We start from the raw sequence: 19,745 nt of genomic DNA on the forward strand, positions 1-19,745 counted from the left end.
GTTTTGAAAAATGCCTTTAGAATTTTGGTCATGATTACACTGAATCTAGATTGCTTTAGGTTGAATGAACAATTTAAAAAAAAATTTACAATCTACGAAGGTGAAATAACTTTCCATTTACTGGTCTCTTCTTCAATTTCTTTATCAACATCATATCGTTTTGATGCTATAGGATTTTCACCTCTTTGTTAAATTTTTCCCTAGATATTTTATTATTTTGGAGGAAACTGTTAGTTTTCTTAATTTTTCTTGGTGAAGGTTTGTCATGAGTATGTAAGGATTAAGAATGTCCTGTCCCCTCAAGGTCCTTCTACTGGATTAGCAGTCAAATTGATATGACACAGATTAACGAGAGAAGATAAAATTTAATTTTGTGTATATGGGGAATCCAGAGAGACATGGGAATTCTGAAGTCACTTGGGCAGAATGAAGCATATATGTCATCCTGAGCTAAAGACAAGGAGGTATGGGTCAGGTACCTCAAAGGGAAGGAATGCAGTTCACAGGAAGATGAAAAAGAGTAAGTGTTTGGTAAAAAATGTTTTCCTGTCCTCTCAGACGGAATGAGACATAGAGGACTTTAACCAAACAGACCTTGCTAGGTTCTTCCCTGTCTACCATACCTGGTTCATATCATGGTGAATAACTCTGTTCCTGGAGCAGGTCCTCTATCTAAATTCTTTTAGGCAGCTGTGTGGGAGGTAAAGAGCTTTTTCTGATTCTGCTTGGTTTTGATTAACTTATTTTTGAGAGAGAGTGGGGGAGAGGAGGAGGAGGAGGAGTCAGAGAGAGAGAGAGAGAGAGAGAGAGAGAGAGAATCTTAAGCAGGCTCCACACTAAGTAAGCATGGAGACTGATGTGGGGCTCGATGTCACAACTGTGAGTTTTTGACCTGAGTTGACATCAAGAGTCAGATGCTTCTGAGCCACCCAGGTGCCCCTTGATTGCTTTTTAAGTGAAAATAGTCTTCATGCCAAAGTGACTCACCTTGGGATCTGCCTTTGGACCCTACAAGTATATATAATCACAAGTGATTTCAGTATCTTGATTTTGTGTCCTGCAATTTCCCTGAAGTCATGTAAAAAGTGTGTCATTGTTGCTGCTGCTGGGGTGATATGTAACATTGGGAATTTAGAAAATGGTACTGTTTCTACTCAGGTCATCCTCAATAACCAAAACATAGGGGACACTAATGTAAGCCTCACTCTATGGCCTTTAGTAACACATATCCTCTTACAAGGGTCCTTAATTTCACTTTGGGTGAATGGCATGTTGGCAGGCCTTGTCCCCTATCATGAAGTTTCATGTTTTTTCCTTATTTTCTGGTGTGGTACTGATGTCATTGTTTTGAGACATAATTTAGTTTGCATTATTTTGAAATGTACTAGAAAACTGCTGTAGCAGTGGAAATACTCATAACTTGACACTCAACTTCACCAGCTGTCATTGTTTTACTATCTCTGACAGTTCACACAAAAAGCTTGTATGTTTTACCCCCAAAGAGGAAAACTCTCCCTGAGAACTATGTCGTAATTTCCAAATGAGGAAATCATTATGGTTTCCTCGTATCATTGAATCCACAGGCCACTTCAGCTGTCACCACCTGTTCAAAAAGTGTGAAAGAGTCTTCTTCCAATATGACCAGGTTTCTTTTTTTCTGTACTTTTCTTAAGACTTTCCCTCATTTTGATAACCTTAGTGGATTGAAAGATCACAGGGGACTGAAATCTGGGTGGCCTTTTCTGTATGGCCTCTTTAACTTGGTATGTTTTCAGTTTTCATTCATGTTGTAATATATTTCAGTTGACATTCATTGTGCTTCAAATACATAACATACTATCAGCCATTTAGTGGGAAGAGTAGGGCGACCCTAAGCTTGTCTCATCACTTGAATATAACTAGATAAATATAAAATCATTTGAAACACCCAAGAAATCCATCAGAAGTCTTAGAGAACAAAGCTACACATCTACAAACCAGAAAAGCAACCCATGGAAGCTTCTTGTAACAAGCAGGCCAAAACACACCTAAGATCTAAGTTCCTGTAGGTACTTTATTTTATTTTTTAAATTATTTTCTTTGATTTTTATATTTTAATTTTGTTTAATGTTGCTTGTTTTTCTTTCTCTCCAAAATGACAAAACGGAGGAATTCACCTTAAAGAAAGAACAGGAATAAATCATGGCCAGAGATTTAATCAATGCGGATATAAATAAGATGTCTGAACTAAATTGATGTATGTATGTATGTATGTTTATTCTGAGAGAGAGACAGGGAGAGAGAGAGAACCCCAAGAAGGCTCTGCACTGACAGTGCATAGCCCAATGTGGGGCTCAAACTCATGAACTGTGAGATCATGAGCTGAGCTGGAGTCACTTAACCAACTGAGGTACCCAGGCACCCTGAACTAGAATTTGAAACCACAATTATAAGGATATTAGCTGGGCTTGAAAAAAGCATAGAAGACACTAGAGAATCCCTTACTGCAGAGATAAAATAACTAAAATCTAGCGAGGCCAAAATTAAAAATGCTATAACTGAAATGCAATCCCAAATGGAGGCCATAAAAACAAGGATGGATGAAATCAGTAAATCAGTGTAGTAAATCAGTGATACAGAAGATAAAATTATGGAAAATGATGAAGCTGAAAAGAAGAGGGAAAGAAAGGTCATGGACCATGAAGGCTGACTTGGGGAACTCAGTGGCATATTAAAACAGAATAATATTCATATCATAGGAGTCCCAGAATGAAGAGAGAAAGAGGGCTAAAAGGTTTATGTGCACAAATTATATCTGAAAACGTCCCTAATATGCGGAAAGACATAGACATCCAAGTCCGAGAAGCAGAGAACTCCCATTAAATTCAACAAAAGCCAATCATTGCCACGGTATATCATAGTCAAATTCCCAAAATGTGCAGACAAGGAAAGAATCCTGAAAGCAGCAAAGGAATAAAGTCCTTAACCTACAAGGGATGACATCAGGTTTGCAGCAGATCTGTCCACAGAAACATGGCAGACCAGAGAAGAGTGGCAGGATATAGCCAACATGCTGAATGGGAAAAATAGGCACCAAGAATCCTTTATCCAGCATGAAAATAAGGAGAGATAAAGAGTTTCCCAGACAAAGAAAAACTAAAGGAGTTCGTGACCACTGAACTAGCCCTGCAAGAGATTTTCATGGGGACTCTTTGAGTGGAGGTAAAAAATGACCAAAGCAACAAAGACTAGAAAAGACCAGAGAATATCACTAGAAACACCAACTGTACAGGCAACAACATTGCATTAAATTCATATCTATTAATAATCAATCTAAATGTAAGTGGACTAAATGCTCCAAGCAAAAGGCATAGGGTATCAGAATGGATGAGAAAAGCAAGATCCATCTATGCTGCCTACAAGTGACTCATTGAGACCTAAAGACACCTGCAGATTGAAAGTGAGGGGATGGATGGGGCACCTGGGTGGCTCAGTTGGTCAAGCGTCCTACTCTTGGTTTCAGCTTGGCTCATGATCTCACAGTGCAGAGCCTGCTTGAGATTGTGTCTCTCTCTGAAAATAAATAAATAAACTTTAAAAAATAAAAAAAAGAAAATGTACCAATTGTAAATATTTATTCCCCAATATGAAAGCACCCAAATATATAAATTAATTACTAACAAGCATAAAGAAACTCATTGACGATAATGCAATAATAGTAGGGGACTTTAGCATGCCACATACAGCAGTGGACAGATCATCTAAACAGAAACTCAACAAGGAAACAAGAGTTCTAAATGACACTGAATCAGATGGACTTAACAGATATATTGAGAACATATCATCCTAAAGCAGCAGAATACAATTCTTTTTGAGTGCCCGGGAAACGTTCTCCAGAATAGATCACATACCGGGTCACAAATCTGCTCTCAACAAGTACAAAAAGATTGTGATCATACCGTGTATATTTTCAGATCACAACGCTATGGCACTTGAGGTCAACCACAAGAAAAAATTTGGAAAACCCTCAAATACATGGAGCTTAAAGAATATCCTAGTAAAGAATGAATGGGTTAGCCAGAAAATTAAAGAAGAAATAAAAAGGTACATGGAAGCAAATGAAAATGAAAACATGACAGTCCAAAACCTTTGGGATGCAGTGAGGGCTGTCCTAGGAGGGAAATCTATTGCAATACAGCTCTACCTCAAGAAGCAAAACAGGCCCCAAGTACACAACTTAACCTTACACCTAAAGGAGCTAGAAAAGGAGCAAGAAATAAAGCGTAACAACAACAACAACAACAACAACAACAACAAAACAAACAAAGCCTAAAGTCCGCAGAAGAAGGGAGCTGGAACAAAGATTAGAGCTGGAATAAATGATATAGAAATACACACATACACACACACACACACACACACACACACACACACACACACAGACAAAATGGATCTGTGAAACTAAGAGCTGTAAAATGGATCTGTGAAACTAAGAGCTGATTCTTTGAAATAATTAACAAAATTGTTAAGCTCCTATGCAGACTTATGCAGACTTATCGTAAAGAAGAGAGAGGGGACCCACATAGATTTGAAAAAAATGAATGAAAGAAAAGAGACCACAACCAAGGACCCAAATAGATAAAATCATGTATAAAAGAGGAGAGATCACAACCAAGACCACAGAAGTGCAAACAATTATAAGAGAATACTATGAAAATTATATGGTAACAAACTGTGCAATCTGGAAGAAATGGACCAATTCCTAGAAACACATACACTACCCAAAATGAAACAGGAAGAAATAGAAAATTTGAAAAGACCCATAATCAACAAAGAAATTGATCAGTAATCAAAAATCTCTCAACAAACGGATGAGTCCAGAGCCAGTTGGATTCCCAGGGGGAATTCTACCAGACATTTAAAGAAGAGTTAGTATCTATTCTTCTCAAACTGTTCCAAAAAATAGAAATGGGAGGAAAACTTCCAAACTCATTCTATGAAGCTAGCATTACCTTGAGGAGAATTGCAGGCCAGTTTCCCTGATGAACATGGATGCAAAAATTCTCAACAAGATACTATCAGATTGAATTCAACAGTACGTTAAAACAATTATTCACCATAATCAAGTAGGATTTATTCCTGGGATGCAGGGCTGATTCAATAGTAGCAACTTAATCAACATTATCCACCACAATAAGAGAAAAGATGAGCACCATATGATCCTGTCAGTAGATGCAGAAAAAGCATTTGACAAAATACAGCATTGTTTCTTGATAAAAAACCCTCAACAAAGTAGGGATAGGTGGAACATACCTGAACATCATAAAGGCCATATAGGAAGGACCCACAGCTAATATCATTTCCAGTGGGGAAAAATGAGAGCCTTTCCATTATGGTCAGGAACAAGAAAAGGATGTGCCCTCTCACCATTACTATTTAGCACGGTACTGGGAGTTGGCCTCACTAATGAGACAACAACAACAACAAAAATAAAAGGCGTCCATGTTTGCAAGGAAGAGGTCAAACTTCCACTATTTGCAGAGGGCGTGATACTCTGTGTAAAACCTGAAAGACCACAAAAAAAAAATTGCCAGAAGTAATACATGAATTCAACAAAGTATTAGGATATAAAATGGACATGCAGAAATCCGTTGCATTTCTCTGCACCAATAGCGAAGCAGGAGAAAGAGAAGTCAAGGAATTGATTTCATTTACAATTGCACCAAAAACTGTAAGATAATAAGGAATAAACCTAACCAAGGAAGTAAAAGATGTGTACCTGAAAACGATAGAACATTTATGAAAGAAATTGAAGAGGACACAAAGAAATGGAAAAGCATCCCATGCTCATGGATTGGATGAAAATATATTGTTAAAATGTCTATACTACCCAAAGCAAACTACACATTTAATACAATCCCTATCAAAATACCACCAGCATTTTTTGCAGAGCTGGAACAAAGCTTCCTAAAATTTGTATGGAGCTACGGAATACCCTGAATAGCCAAAGTAATCCTGAGAAAGAAAAACAGAACTGGAGGCATCGCAATTCCAGATTTCAAGCTATTTTGCAAAGCGGTAGACATTAAGACAGTAGGGTGCTGGAACAAAAAACAGACACATGGATCAATGGAATAGAATAGAAAACCCAGAAATGGATGCACAACTCTATGGTCAACTAATCTTGGTCAGAGCAGGAAAGGATATCCAATGGGCAGACGACAATCTCTTCAACAAGTGGTGTTAGGAAAACTGGACAGCAATGTGCAGAAGAATGAACCTGGATCGCTTTATTACACCATGCACAAAAATAAATTCAAAGTGGATGAAAGAACTAAACGTGAGACCGAAAACCATCAAAATCCCAGAGGAGAACACAGGATGCAACGTCTTTGACCTCAGCCTCAGCAACTTCTTACTAGACACGTTGCTAAAGGCAAGGGAAACAAAAGCAAACATGAACTATTGGGACTTCATCAAGATAAGAAGCTCCCGCACAGTGAGGGAAACAATCAACAAAACTAAAAAGCAGCCTAGGGAATGGGAAAATATGTTTGCAAAAGACATATCTGATATTAGCATCCAAAATCTATAGAGAACTTACCAAATGCAACACCAAAAAACAAATAATCCGGTGAAGAAATGGGCAAAAGACAGGAATAGTCACTTTTCCAAAGAAGACACCCAATGGCTAACAGACACATGAAAAGATGCTCAACATCACTCATCATCAAAGAAGTACAAATCACAACCACCATGAGATATCACCTCACACCTGTCAGAATGGATGAAATTAACAACACAGGAAACGACAGGTGTTGGCAAGGATGTAGAGAAAGGGGATCCCTCTTTCCCCCAAAGAGGAACTGTTGGTGGGAATGCAAACTGGTGCAGCCACTCTGGGGAACAGTATGGATATTCCTCCAAAAGTTAAAAATAGAACTTCCTTATGTCCCAGCAATTGCTCTACTAGGTATTTACCCAAAGGACACAAAAATTCAGATTTGAGGGGTTACATACACCCCCATGTTTATAGCAGCATTATAACCAATAACCAAACAACATACAAAACCCAAATGTCATTGACTGATGAATGGATAAAGAAGATGTGTATATGTACAATGGAATATTACTCAGAGATCAAAAGGAATGAAACCTTTCCATTTGCATGATGTGGATGGAGATACACTGTATTGTGCTAAGCGAGACAGGTCAGTCAGAGAAAGACAAATACCATATAATTTCACTCATATATGTAGTTTAAGAAATAAAACAGATGAATATATGGGAGGGGGTAACAAGAGGATAGAGGGAAACAAACCACAGGAGACTCTTGGCTATGGAAAAGAAACTGAGGATTGACAGAAGGAGGTGGGTGTGAGAAGGACTGGACGAGTGATGGGTATTAAGCACCGCATTTGTGAGGATCACAGGATGTTGTAAGGAAGTGATGAATCATGGAATTCCACTCCTGAAACTAATATTGCACTGTTGGCCAAATAAAATTAAAATAAGTAAAAAATAATAAATAAAAAGGAAAAATAATATTAATCACGTAAAAGAATTTAAGCACACAGTTGTGTAAGATTAAGGAAATTGAGAACACTGTAGAAATTTAAACACAATGCACCTGCAGAAGTTTTTAATTTTGAGAGTAAATCTGCATTTATTACATATTGAAAATTTATACTCCTTTCTCCTTATCTGGACAAGGTTAGGTTTTGGCAGGGGTTAGGCTTAGGGTTAGGGTTAGGGTTAGTGGTTAGAATTAGGAAAAGGGTTAGGGTTAGGGGCTAGGGTTAGGGGTTAGGGGTTAGAGTTAGGTTTAGTATTAGGGCTAAGGTAAAGGTTAGGGATAGCAGTTGGGTTAGGTTTGGGTTTAGGATTAGGGATTGGGTTAGGGTCAGGATTAGGCATAGAGTAGAGGAAACAAAGGAGGGTGCCAGCAAGAATTAGAGTTTGGTTTCCACGGGTTAGGGTTAGGGTCAGCGTTAGGGTTACAGTGCCACTGCAGTCGGGCTTTGGAAATGATATGTTGAAGTTCTACGTTCCAAGTTCCATGCTGAGTATTTATGCATCAATTCCTGAACCCGTGTTTGTGCTTTTGACAGAATTTGGAATTGGGTCATTATGGGAAGAACCTAAGCTAGGATTAGTGTTAGGTTTAAGGAAGTTGCCAGGGCTGATGTGACTCCAGTCTCGTGATTTCCATCGAGCGCTGAAGTGAGGACCCATGCGATGGTGTGCGTTAAGTGTAGGTTTAGGTTTGATGCCAGCTTAGGTTTCAGGGAGGGTTCCGGTTAGGGGTAGGGTTAGGGTTAGGTCCCAGGCGGCTCCAGGCGCCGAACCCACAGTAGGGCAGTGGTCTCCCCGAAGGGCTGAGTTGAGGGCACAAGGGAGGGTGCCTGTCAGGATCAGTCTTTGGCTGCCAAGGCCACACAAGTCGATGGGCCCCTGGTCAAGGAGGCTTCAGGAATCCTCTCGGCAGCTGCAGCTGGGCCTGGCAAACGACATGGTGAGCTTCCATGTTCCATGCTGTGTGAGCCTGCACCGCTTCTGGACCCCAAGCGTGTGGGGTTGTGAGACTTTGGTCTTGGGTCCCCATTGGGAGAGAGCTTTAGCTAGGGTTAGGGTTCGGTCCAGCGATGTCGCCAGTGATGAAGTGACTGCACTCTCGTGATCTCCTTCGAGGGTTGAAGTGAGGGCCTATGCGACGGGGTGGCTCAATTGTAGGGTTAGGGTTAGAGGCTGGCGTAGGTTTCGGTGGAAAGTTCCGGTTTGGGGTGGGGTTAGGGTTACGGTTAGGTTTAGGACCCAGGAGGCTCCAGGCGCTGAACTCATAGCAGGGCAGTGGTCCTCCCGAAGGACTGAGTAGTGGGCACAAGGGAGGGTGCCGGTCAGGATCCATCTTTGGCTGCGAAGGCCACACAAGTCTATTGGCCAATGGTCGGGGAGGCCTCAGGAATCCTCTCAGGCAGCTGAGCCTGGCCTGGGAAATGACATGGTGAGCTTCCAGGTTCCATGCCGAGTGAGCCTGCACCGCTTCTGGACCCCAGCGCGTGGGGTTGTCAGACGTTGGTATTGGCTCCCCATGGGGAGGGAGCCTTAGCTAGGGTTAGGGTTTGTTCAAGGGACGTCGCCACTGCCAAATCGTCTCCAGTCTCGTGATCTCCCTCGAGGGCTGAAGTGAGGGCTAATGCGACGGGGCGGATCAAGTGTCGGGTTAGCGTTCGAGGCCGGCTTAGGTTTTGGTGGAGGGTTCCGGTTCAGGGTGGGTTTAGGTTTAGGGTTAGGTCTCAGGAGGCTCGAGGTGCTGAACTACAGCAGGGCAGTGGTCTCCCTGAAGGGCTCAGTTGAGGGCAGAAGGGACGGTGCTGTTCCGGATCAGTCTTTGGCTGCCAAGGCCACACAAGTCGATGGGCCCCTGGTTGGGGAGGCCTCATGAATCCTCTCTGCCAGCTGCAGCCGGACCTGGGAAACGACATGGTGAGCTTCCAGGTTCCATGCCGAGTGAGAGTGCACCGCTTCTGGACCCAAGGCGCGTGGGGTTTCAGACTTTGGTATTTTGTCCCCATGGGGAGAGAAGCTTAGCTAGGGTTAGGTTTCAGTCCAGGGATGTCACCAGGGCCAAAGCGACTCCAGTCTTGAGATATCCCTCGAGGGCTGAAGTGAGGGCACATGCGACGGTGCGGCTCAAGTGTAGGATTAGTTTTTGAGGCCGGCCTAGGTTTTCGTGGAGGTTTCTGGATCAGGGTAGGGTTAGGGGTAGGGTTAGGTCCCAGGAGGCTCCAGGCACTGAACACACAGCAGGACAGTGGTCTCCCGAAGGGCTGAGTTGAGGGCACAAGGGAGGGTGCCAGTCAGGATCAGTCTTTGGCTGCCAAGGCCACACAAGTCGATGGGCCCCTTTTCGGCGAGGCCTCAGGAATCCTGTCGGGCAGCTGAGGCCGGGCATGGGAAATGACATGGTGAGCTTCGAATCCATGCAGAGTGAGCCTGCACCGCTTTTGCACCCCAGGTGCCTCGTTTTGTTAGACTTTGGGATTGACCCCCATGGGGAGAGAGCCTTAGCTTGGGCTAGGGTTTGGTCAAGGGATGTCGCCAGGGCTGAAGTGACTCCGGTCTCGTGATCTCCCTCGAGGGCTGAAGTGAGGGCTCGTGCAACGGTGCGGCTCAAGTGTAGGTTTAGGGTTAAAGATAGGGTTAAGTTTCGCTTGAGCATTCTGATTAGGGTTAGGGATAGGGTTAGAGTCAGGTCCCAGGAGACTCCAGGAGCTGAACCCACAGCAGTTCAGTTGTCTCCCCGAAGGGCCGAGTTGAGGGCACCAGGGAGGCTGCCAGTTAGAATTAGTCTTCGCCTTCCCCGGTCAGACAACTGTATCGGGGTCTGGTCAGGTAGTCCTCAGGATCGTCTTGGGCAGCTGCAGTCAGGCCTGGGGAACGACATGGTCATGTTCCAGTTTTTATGCTGAGTGATCCTCCATCACTTCTGCACCCCAGGTGCATGGTGTTTTCAGACTTCGGTATTGGGTCCCCATCAGGTGACAAGGTTAGGTTTCAGAAGACTCCAGGCACTAAACCGCATTAGTGCAGTTCTGTCCCCGAATGGTGAGTTGAGGGCACAGGGGAGGGTGCCAGTAAGGATTAGCCTTTGGGTTCTAACACCAGACAACTGTATGTGCCACTGGTTTGTTAGGCCTCAGGTATCGTTTCGGGTAGGTGTAGTCGGGCCTTTTGCAAGGACATGATGATTTTCCAGGTTCTAAGTCTAGTGATATGCACTGCGTCTGGTCTCCAGGCGTGTGGTGTTGTCATACTTTGGTTTGGGGTCCCCATGGGGAGAGAACCTTAGCTAGGGTTAGGTTTCTGTCCAGGGACGAAGTCAGTGCCAAAGTGATTCCCGTCTAGCGATCTCCTTCGAGGGCTGAAGTGAGGCCCATGCGACGATGCGGGTCAAGTGTAGGGTTAGGGTTGGAGATAGGGTTAGGTTTCGTTGAGGGTTTTGGTTAGGGGTAGGGTTAGGGTTAGGTCCCAGGAGGCTACGGGTGTGAACCCACAGTACTGCAGTTGTCTCCCCAAAGGGCACAAGGGAGGGCACAAGGGAGAGTGCTGTTTCAGATTAGTACTGGGTCCAAGGCCGGACAATTTTAGGGGCCTCTGTTCGGTTAGGTCTCAGGAGTCCTCTCAGGTAGGTGCAGCCCTGCCTTGGAAACGATATGGTGATGTTCCAGGTTCTATGTCGAGTGATCCTGTGCTGCTTCTAGACCCATGTGCCTGGTGTTGTCAGACTTTGGTATTGGGTCGCCATGGGGAGAGAGAGTTAGCTAGTGTTAGTGTTCAGTCCAGGGATGTCGCCAGGGCCGAAGCGACTCTGGTCTCGTGATCTCCCTTGAGGGCTGAAGTGAGGGCCCATGTGACGGGGCGGCTCAAGTGGAGGGTTAGGGTTCGAGGCCGGCTTAGGTTTCAGTGGAGGGTGCCGGTTCAGGGTAGGGTTAGGTTTAGGGTTAGGGCCTACGAGGCTCCAGGCGCTGAACCCACAGCAGTGCAGTTCTCTCCCCGAATGGCTGAGTTTAGTGCACAAGGGAAGGTGCTGGTCAGGATTAGTATTTGGTTTACAAGGCCACAGAACTTTATGGGCCACTGGTTGAATAGGCCTCAGGAATCTTCTCCGGCAGCTCCAGCCAGGCCTTTGTAATGACATGGTGATGTTTCAGGTTTTATGACGAGTGATCCTGCACCAGTTCTGGACCACAGGCGTGTGGTGTTGTCAGATTTTTGTATTGTTCCCCATAGGGAGAGAGCCTTAGCTAGGGTTAGGGTTTTGTCCAGGGACGTCGCCAGGGCCGAAGAGACTCCAGTCTCGTGATCTCCCTCGAGGGCTGAAGTGAGGGTAATGTGATGGTTCGGGTCAAGTGTAGGGTTTGGGCTCGAGATAGGTTTAGGTTTCGGTTGAGGGTTCTGGTTTGGTTTAGGTTTAAGTTTAGGGTTCGGTCCCAGAGGGCTCCACACGCTGAACCCACAGCAGTGCAGTTGTCTCCCTGAAGGGTTGAGTTGAGGGCATAAGGAGGGTGCTGATCAGCATTAGTCTTTGTGTTCGAAGATCAGACAACTGTATGGGACATTGGTAGGGTGGGCCTCAGGAATCTTCTTGGGCAGGTGCAGCAGGGCCTTGGTAACAACATGGTGATGTTCCATTTCTATGCCTAGTGATTCTGCACCACTCCTGGACCCCAGGTGCATGGTGTTGTCAGACTTTGGCATTAGGTCCCCATGGAGAGAGAGCCTTAGCTAGAATTAGGTTTTGGTCCACGGATGTCACCAGGGCTGAAGCGACACCAGTTTTGTGAGTTCCATGGAGGGCTGTAGTGAGGGTACATCCCTGACTGTGTGTCTGCTGTATATGTGGTTAGAAAGATAGGGTTAAGTGTAGTGTGAGGGTTGTGTTTAAAGTTGTGTTTAGAACTGTGAAGTTGTGTTTAAAATCTGGTTAGATTGTAGGATTAGGGTTAGGTGTTAGCATTAGTGTTAGGGTTTGCGTTAGGGTTAGTGATTAGGTGAGGTCTAGGTCTAGGACTTTGGTTAGCATTACGGGTTAGGGGATTGGATTAGGGGTTAGTGTTAGGGTTAGTGTTAGAGTTTTATTGTTAGGGTTAGGGTTAGTTTTAGGTTTTATTATTTTAGGTTTAGCGTGTAGAGTTAGAACATTAGGGTTAGAGTTTTAGGGTTAGAGTTATAGGGTTAGGGTTAGAGGGTTAGAGGGTTAGGGTCAAGGTTAGTTCCTGTTACGTTTACTTTTATGGTTCGGTAGGGTTAGGGTTGGGTTTAGACGTATGGATAGTTGCAGGGTTTAGTACTAGGGAATGGTTAGAGTTAGCTGTTAGGTTTAGTTTTTGGGATTTGGGTTAATGTTAAGGTTAGGGCTAGGGCAAGAAGTAGGTTATGTTGCACTCCCACTTGGAGCGGGAGGATGTTCATGCGTGGACACCACTCTCCATCTGTGTGGGAGGGATTGCCTTTATTTTATTGCCCCTGTGTCTCTGCACTGGAGGTTCTTCTTGCCTGGCCCCATTACAGCTGGCTCTGGAGTGTTTCATACCTTCACCCTGCCCTCTCTCGGTATGGTAGGATTTTACATACTGCCTCATCCGTTTTTGGTCCAAGGCGTGCATAGTTTTAATCTTTATATCATTTATTTCTCCTCTGATTTTAATTATTTTCTTCATTCTGCTGTTTAAGGGTTTTGTTTGTTGTCTTTTGTCTGGCTTTTATAGTTATAAGGTTATGGATTGGGGTTTACTTCAGGTTTTTTTTTTTTTTCTTGAGGCAGACCGGTATTGCTGTAAACTTCCCTGTTAGAACCAGTTTTCCTGCTTTACAGAAATTTGTATTGTTGTGTTGTTATTTTCATTTGTTTCCATGTTATGTTGGATTTTTTCTTTGATTTCTTGGTTGAGCCATTGATTGTTTGGTAGCATGTTATTTAACTTCCATGTTTTTGTGCCTTTTCCAGATTTTTCTTTTCATGTTGTAGTCTTCTACTTTCATAGCATTGTGGTCTGAAAAGACACACGGTATGACGTTGATCAGTTTGATTTTGTTTTGGCTTGTTTTCTGACCTAATATTTTATCGAGTGTGGGGAATGTTCCATGTGCACGTGAAAATAATGTGTATTATGCTGTTTTAGGATGGGATGTCTAAAATATATCGGTTAAGCCCATCTGGTCTACTCTATCATTCAAAGTCACTACTTTCTTGTTGATTTTCTGATGGAATGATCTCTCCATTGATGTCATTGGGGTGTTAAAGTGTCCTACTATGATTGTATGACTATCAATTCTTTACTTTAGTTTTGGACTGTTTTGTGTCTTTGGATGCTCTCAGGTTGAACGCATATGTGTTTATAATTGTTCTATCTTTTTGTTGGATTGTGCCTTTTATTAGTATAGTGTCCTTCTTTGTCTCTTGTTACAGTTTTATTTTTAAATCTATTTTTTCTGATATAGGTATGGCTACTGCAGTTTTCTTTTTGATACTTTAGTTCTATAACTAGTCTATAACTGATCTTGCTGGGCATGCAATGCCACCATTTCTGTCCTCATTTCCAGCAGCCTCCTTTCATTCAACGAATACAGTTCCTTCACTCTGCTCTTTTCTAGATTGAACTCTAGTTTGGTATCTGTCCGGACTTTGACCATTTCATCCATTACTTGTTGTTTTAACCGATGTAGTTCGAGGTTTATTTTCTCATTTTCTGCTCTGAGGGCTGAAAATTCACTCTTCTCCAAAATAACCATATCTTTTTTTCACATTAGCAATCTGAGACATTATTTGCTGAACAGTGATCTCCTGCTGCATCTTCGTGACCATATCCTTGTAGACGATATCCATATTGGCATCGGTTATTATTAGGTTTGTACCTAACCACTTCTGCATATAGAAGTCTATATTAAGTTGATAGTTCTTTACTCCTCTCCTCTCCGTGTTGTAGCTATGTAGTGTTCCTAGTCTTTTGTAGGTAGAAAATAGATGGGTCCTATATTGTATTCATTCTATCACCCAGTGCTTTTTATTATGAAGAGAGAGAGCACAGGCATGGTAGGGCGGGGTGGGGGGAATGGGGGAAGAGAGAGACAAAGAGAGAGAGAGGGAGAGAGAGAATGAAAATGAGAATGAATCCTCACCAAGTTCCATGCTCAGTGAAGAGCCCAATTGGGGCTCAATCGCATGATCCTGGGATCATAGCCTGAGCTGAAATCAAGTCGAAATCTCAAGCGATTGAGCCATCCAGTTACCCCTATCTGTCACCCAGTGCCTTGATTTGAGCATTTATTCTGTTACCATTCAAAGTAATTGATAGACATGTATTTGTCCTATTATTACTTGATGTTGGTTGTTTCTGAATCTTTCTGATCCTTTCTTCTCTCTCTTTTTTTGGTTTGCTGGGTTTCTTCACAATTTCACAGTTGAAATTGCTTGTCTTTATACTCTGCATATGTATTAATAGTGTTTGGTTGCGGTTATTATTAGGTTTGTACCTAACCACTTCTGCATATAGAAGTCTATATTAAGTTTATAGTTGTTTAAGTTTGAACCAGTTCTTTACTCCTCTCCTCCCCGTGTTGTACTATGTAGTGTTCCTATTTCAAAACCTTTCATATCGTGAATACCTTGACTGATGTTTTACAGATATACTCATTTTTATGGCTTTTGCGTTTCTCACTTTAATATTGTCACTTTAGGTGTTTCTTTTCCACTTAAAGAGTCCCCTTTAACATTTCTTGCAGGGGTGGTTTGTTGGTTGTGAACTCTCTTAGTATTTATTTGGGAACCTCTTGATCTCTCCTCCCATTTGAATGAAGTTTGCTGGATAGACTGTCTTTGGCTGCAGATGTTTTCCATTCAGCACCTTTACCATACCATGCTGGTCACTTACGGTTTCAAAGTTTCTTCTGAAAAACATCCAGTGATAACCTTATGGGGTTTCCCTTGTAGGTAAATGTCATCTTTTGTTTTCCTGCTGTGAAAATTTTTCTTTATCATGACATTTTGTGTTTTAATTACTATATGGCTTGGTGTGGATCTGCTTCTGTTGAATATATTGGGGGTTCTTTGTGCTTCCTGCTTGTGGATCTGTTTCCTTCCCCGCATTAGGGAAGTTTTCATCTATTGTGTCTTCAAATAAATTTTCTGGTTCTATTTCTCAGAGTTCTGAGAATGAGAAGTAGGACAGAAAAGAACTATTGAAGGCTCTCTGATGAGCCACTGGATTTGCATGCGTGGAGGATAGATTTGGGACTCAAATGAACAACCTACCTTTGACTTCAAAGAACTAGAAAAAAACAACAATCTATGTCCAATGTTCTCAAAAGGGAGAAAGTAATCCATATGAGAGTGCAAACCAATGAAACTGAGACCATGAAGTCACTAGAAAATATGAAGAAGACCAACAGTGGGTTTTCAGAAGAGTGAAACCAAATTGTCAAGACTATACATAAACTATGATAAGACAAAGAGAAGACCCAATTCAAAAGAATTATAAATAAAAGAGAAGACATTACGCCTTATACCAAAGAAACATAAAGGAGACAAAGAGGCGACTATGGCCAAATTAGATGCCAGCAAACTGCCTGCCTAGAAGAAATGGATAGGTTCTTAGAAACACACAACCTACCAAGACTGTACCAGGAAGAAATAGAAGGTTTGCACAGACCCATTAAAGGAAGACTGTATCAATACAAGAAGATAACCAATGCAAGTAAATTGAATCAGTAATCGAAGTTCTCCCAGGGAAGAAAAGCCCAGGACAGGTGGATTCACTGGTGAAGTTGACCAAACGTTTGTAGAAGAACTAATAGCAGTCATCTCACTGATTCAAAAGGAATGAACACCACCAAACTCATTTCATCAGACTGGAATTACCCTGGTAGGAAGCCAGAAAAGGATACTACCTGAACAGAAATCTATAGGCCAGTATCTCCGTGGTGGAATTAGATGAATAATTCCCAATAATGTACAGGCAAACCAAATTCAGCAGCTCATTAAAGGGATCACTGACCGTGATGAAGGGTTTTTTCCCTGTAAAGGAACGATGTTTCAGAAATGCAAATTAATAAATGTGACCCCTCACATGATTGAATGAAAGAAAAATCAACCAGAAACAAGACTCTTAACTATAAATAGCAAACGGAGGGTTACTAGAAGGGAGGTGGGCAGGGGGATGGGTTAAATGGATGATGGGCTAAGGAGGGCGCTAGTAGTGAGGATCACTGAGTGTTGTATGTAAGTGATGGATGACTACATTCTATACCTGAAACTAACATTACACTGTATGTTAACCAACTGGAATTTAAATAAAAACTTGAAAAAATAAACACTAAAGAAATACATAAATAAATTTAAACTAAAATAAATAAATAACATTTAAAAAAATAAAAGGTAAACTCGTGTGATGATGTCAATAGACACAGAAAAAAAGTTCTGAGAAAATTCGGTATCCATTTGTGCTAAAAAACTCTTTAAAATTCAGTGTAGCAGGAGCATCTCAACATAAGAAAGGCCATGTATGTGAAGCCCACAGCTAATATCATACTCAATAGTGAAATTGTGAAAGATTTTCCACTAAAATCGGGCACAAGACAAGGATGCCCTAGATATGTGAAGGGGATTGGGTGATGCAGGCTTCTGGTTATGAAATGAATAAATCACAGATAGAAGATATAGCATAGGGGACATAGAGAATGGTACTGGAGTAGTGATGCATGGTGACAGATGATAGCTACACCTGTGTTAGCATAGCAGAATGTATACATTTGTCCAATCACTCTGTTGTTCATCTGAAACTAATGTAACATAGTATGTCAGCTATTCCCAAATACCATGTTTTTTAAAAATAATGTAAAGGACTGAAATAAAAAGTTTAATGTAATAGAACCTGTTAATATCTAATCAAGAAATGCAGTAAAGTTCTGAAATAGAAAGTCACCATATCAAATTCTGTAGCATTCCTATATACTAACCCAATTATCTGAGAAGAAGTAAAGAAAACAATCCCATTTACAATAGCATCAAAAACAATAAAATTTATAGGAATAAATTTAGCCAAGGAAGTGAAAGATCTCTCTACAGAATATTATAAAACCTGTGTGCAGGAATGGAAGAAATTCAATTTGGGTGAAAGAAACAGGAGAACACACAAGTCAGTGAAAAGCCATCCCATGTCCAACTTTTGGAGGAATTAATATAGATACAATGTCCATATTATCCAAAGCCATCTAGAGATTCAGTGCAATCTCTATCAAGACTCCGATGCAATTTTTATGCAATTAGAAAATCATATCCTAAAATGTATTTGGAACCACAAAAAGATCCCAAGTAGCCAACGCAAGAAAGAACAAAACAGGAGGCATCACACTTCTTGATTTCAGGCTTCATTCTAACACAAAGAAATCAGTTATGTCACTGGCATAAGCACACACATAAGACAATGGAACAGAAATTGAGAGCCCAAACTAAACCCATGCATGCACAGTCACCTCGTATTTGACAAGGGAGTCGAGAATACACAGTGGAGAAGAGTAGTCTCTTGAATAACTGGTGCTGGGAAAATTGGATATTCACATGTATAAGAATCAAGCTTAGCACTGTATGTTACACCACTCCCTAGAGAGTGAAAGGAAGAAAAGAGATGTGGTTAGAGAGAAACAGAGACAAAGAGGAAGTACAAGGAGGAAAGTAGAGACCTGGTCCAGGTATGTGGATGGGGTTAGATGCACCAGGGGAGAGGGGATGTATGAGGTGGCTCTGAGTGCTGGGGCAGAAAGGGCTTGTATCATGGGCAACAGAGTTCCATGACCCCAAGACTCCAACATCCCTGGCTCCAAGCTCTGCAGAGGCCATTGCAATTGAAAAGATGGGTATCCCTCATTTCTTCTGGAATTGTGAGGCTCAGCCTCATGTTCTGTCATGGGGAGGGATGTCTTGAGGGAGAGTGTGCTCCTCTTTGGCAGGTAAACTCCAGAGCCTACCCTGTGGGGAGGTGTCCTGGGGCCATCTTCCTCACTGCCCCAGGCCCTGTTGGATTTCCCCCCCTCCCCCCACCAGCTGGCCTTCCTCATGTTCTGAACCCAGGCATCAGGCATTGTGTTGCCCCCAGGTGCTGCAGTCTGGACCTGGCAGAGGTGGACTGCTGATATTGATAAAAAAATATTTGACAATAAGGTCCATATCCTCCCTCTGGGACTAGCGGTGTGCATCCAAATTGTGGGTTGTCATCCTCCTGTCCACAACCAATCTGAGGATTCCAGAAGGTAGGTGAACCCTTTAAAACACCATAGTCTTCTCTTACATCAAATTCAAAGACATTTTCTTGTCGCAGCTTTCTTTTAATTCTGAAGAGATGGTAATTAGTAATTGAAGCCATAATGGTCCTATAGGAAATTGACCTATATGATTGATGGACATTATTTCACCCATCCTTATCCCTAAAGCACATTTCGTTGGAAATATTAGCCAAGGATACACACTGTAAATTCACAACAGATGTGTAGCTCCCTGTAAGTTGCATTCTGACCTTGTCACATATGTGCCATCAAAGATATTATTAGTGACTTTTCAGATAAGCTCTCCACATCAAGATGGTCATGTTAGAGAATCTGGTATAAATGGAATTTCACAGATTCTAAATGAGGAATGATTTTTCATTTTTAATGTTTCTTTTTTTCTTTTTTTGAGAGAGCCCGAGCTGGGGAGGGGGGAGAGAGTGGGAGACACCGAATCTGAGGCAGGCTCCAGGCTCTGAGCTCTCAGGACAGCCTGACATGGGGCTCAAACTCATGGACTGCAAGATCATGACTTGAGTCGAAGTCGAACGCTTAACCGACTAAGCCACCCACACGCCCCAGGAATGATAGTTTATTGGCAAAGAAGGAGAAATTAAAGATAGTGTAAAGGATGTCTAATTAAAAAAAATTTTTTTTAACATTTATTTATTTTTGAGACAGAGAGTGACAGAGCATGAACAGAGGAGGGGCAGAGAGAGAGGGAGACAGAATCGGAAGCAGGCTCCAGGCTCTGAGCCATCAGTCCAGAGCCCAACGCGGGGCTTGAACTCACGGACCATGAGATCGTGACCTGAGCTGAAGTCGGACGCTCAACCGACTGAGCCACCTAGGCGCCCCAAGGATGTCTATTTTTAATTGAAATATTGTTCACACATTTGTTGTATTAGTTTTAGGCATGCATTGCAGTCATTCCATATGTCTATAAA

General features: G+C 42.3%; 1 long non-coding RNA gene across 1 annotated transcript; it reads left to right on the top strand.

The window, feature by feature from the left end:
* Positions 1 to 2,136: 2,136 nt before the first annotated feature.
* Positions 2,137 to 19,515, top strand: LOC122202368. Its single transcript, XR_006194616.1, has 3 exons — positions 2,137 to 2,236; positions 18,633 to 18,786; positions 19,480 to 19,515. It is a non-coding gene; the product is annotated as an uncharacterized LOC122202368 (long non-coding RNA).
* The last annotated feature ends 230 nt before the right edge of the window (positions 19,516 to 19,745 follow it).

Source organism: Panthera leo, chromosome D2, assembly GCF_018350215.1.
Source record: "Panthera leo isolate Ple1 chromosome D2, P.leo_Ple1_pat1.1, whole genome shotgun sequence".
In the NCBI taxonomy this organism is placed as follows: Eukaryota; Metazoa; Chordata; class Mammalia; order Carnivora; family Felidae; genus Panthera; species Panthera leo.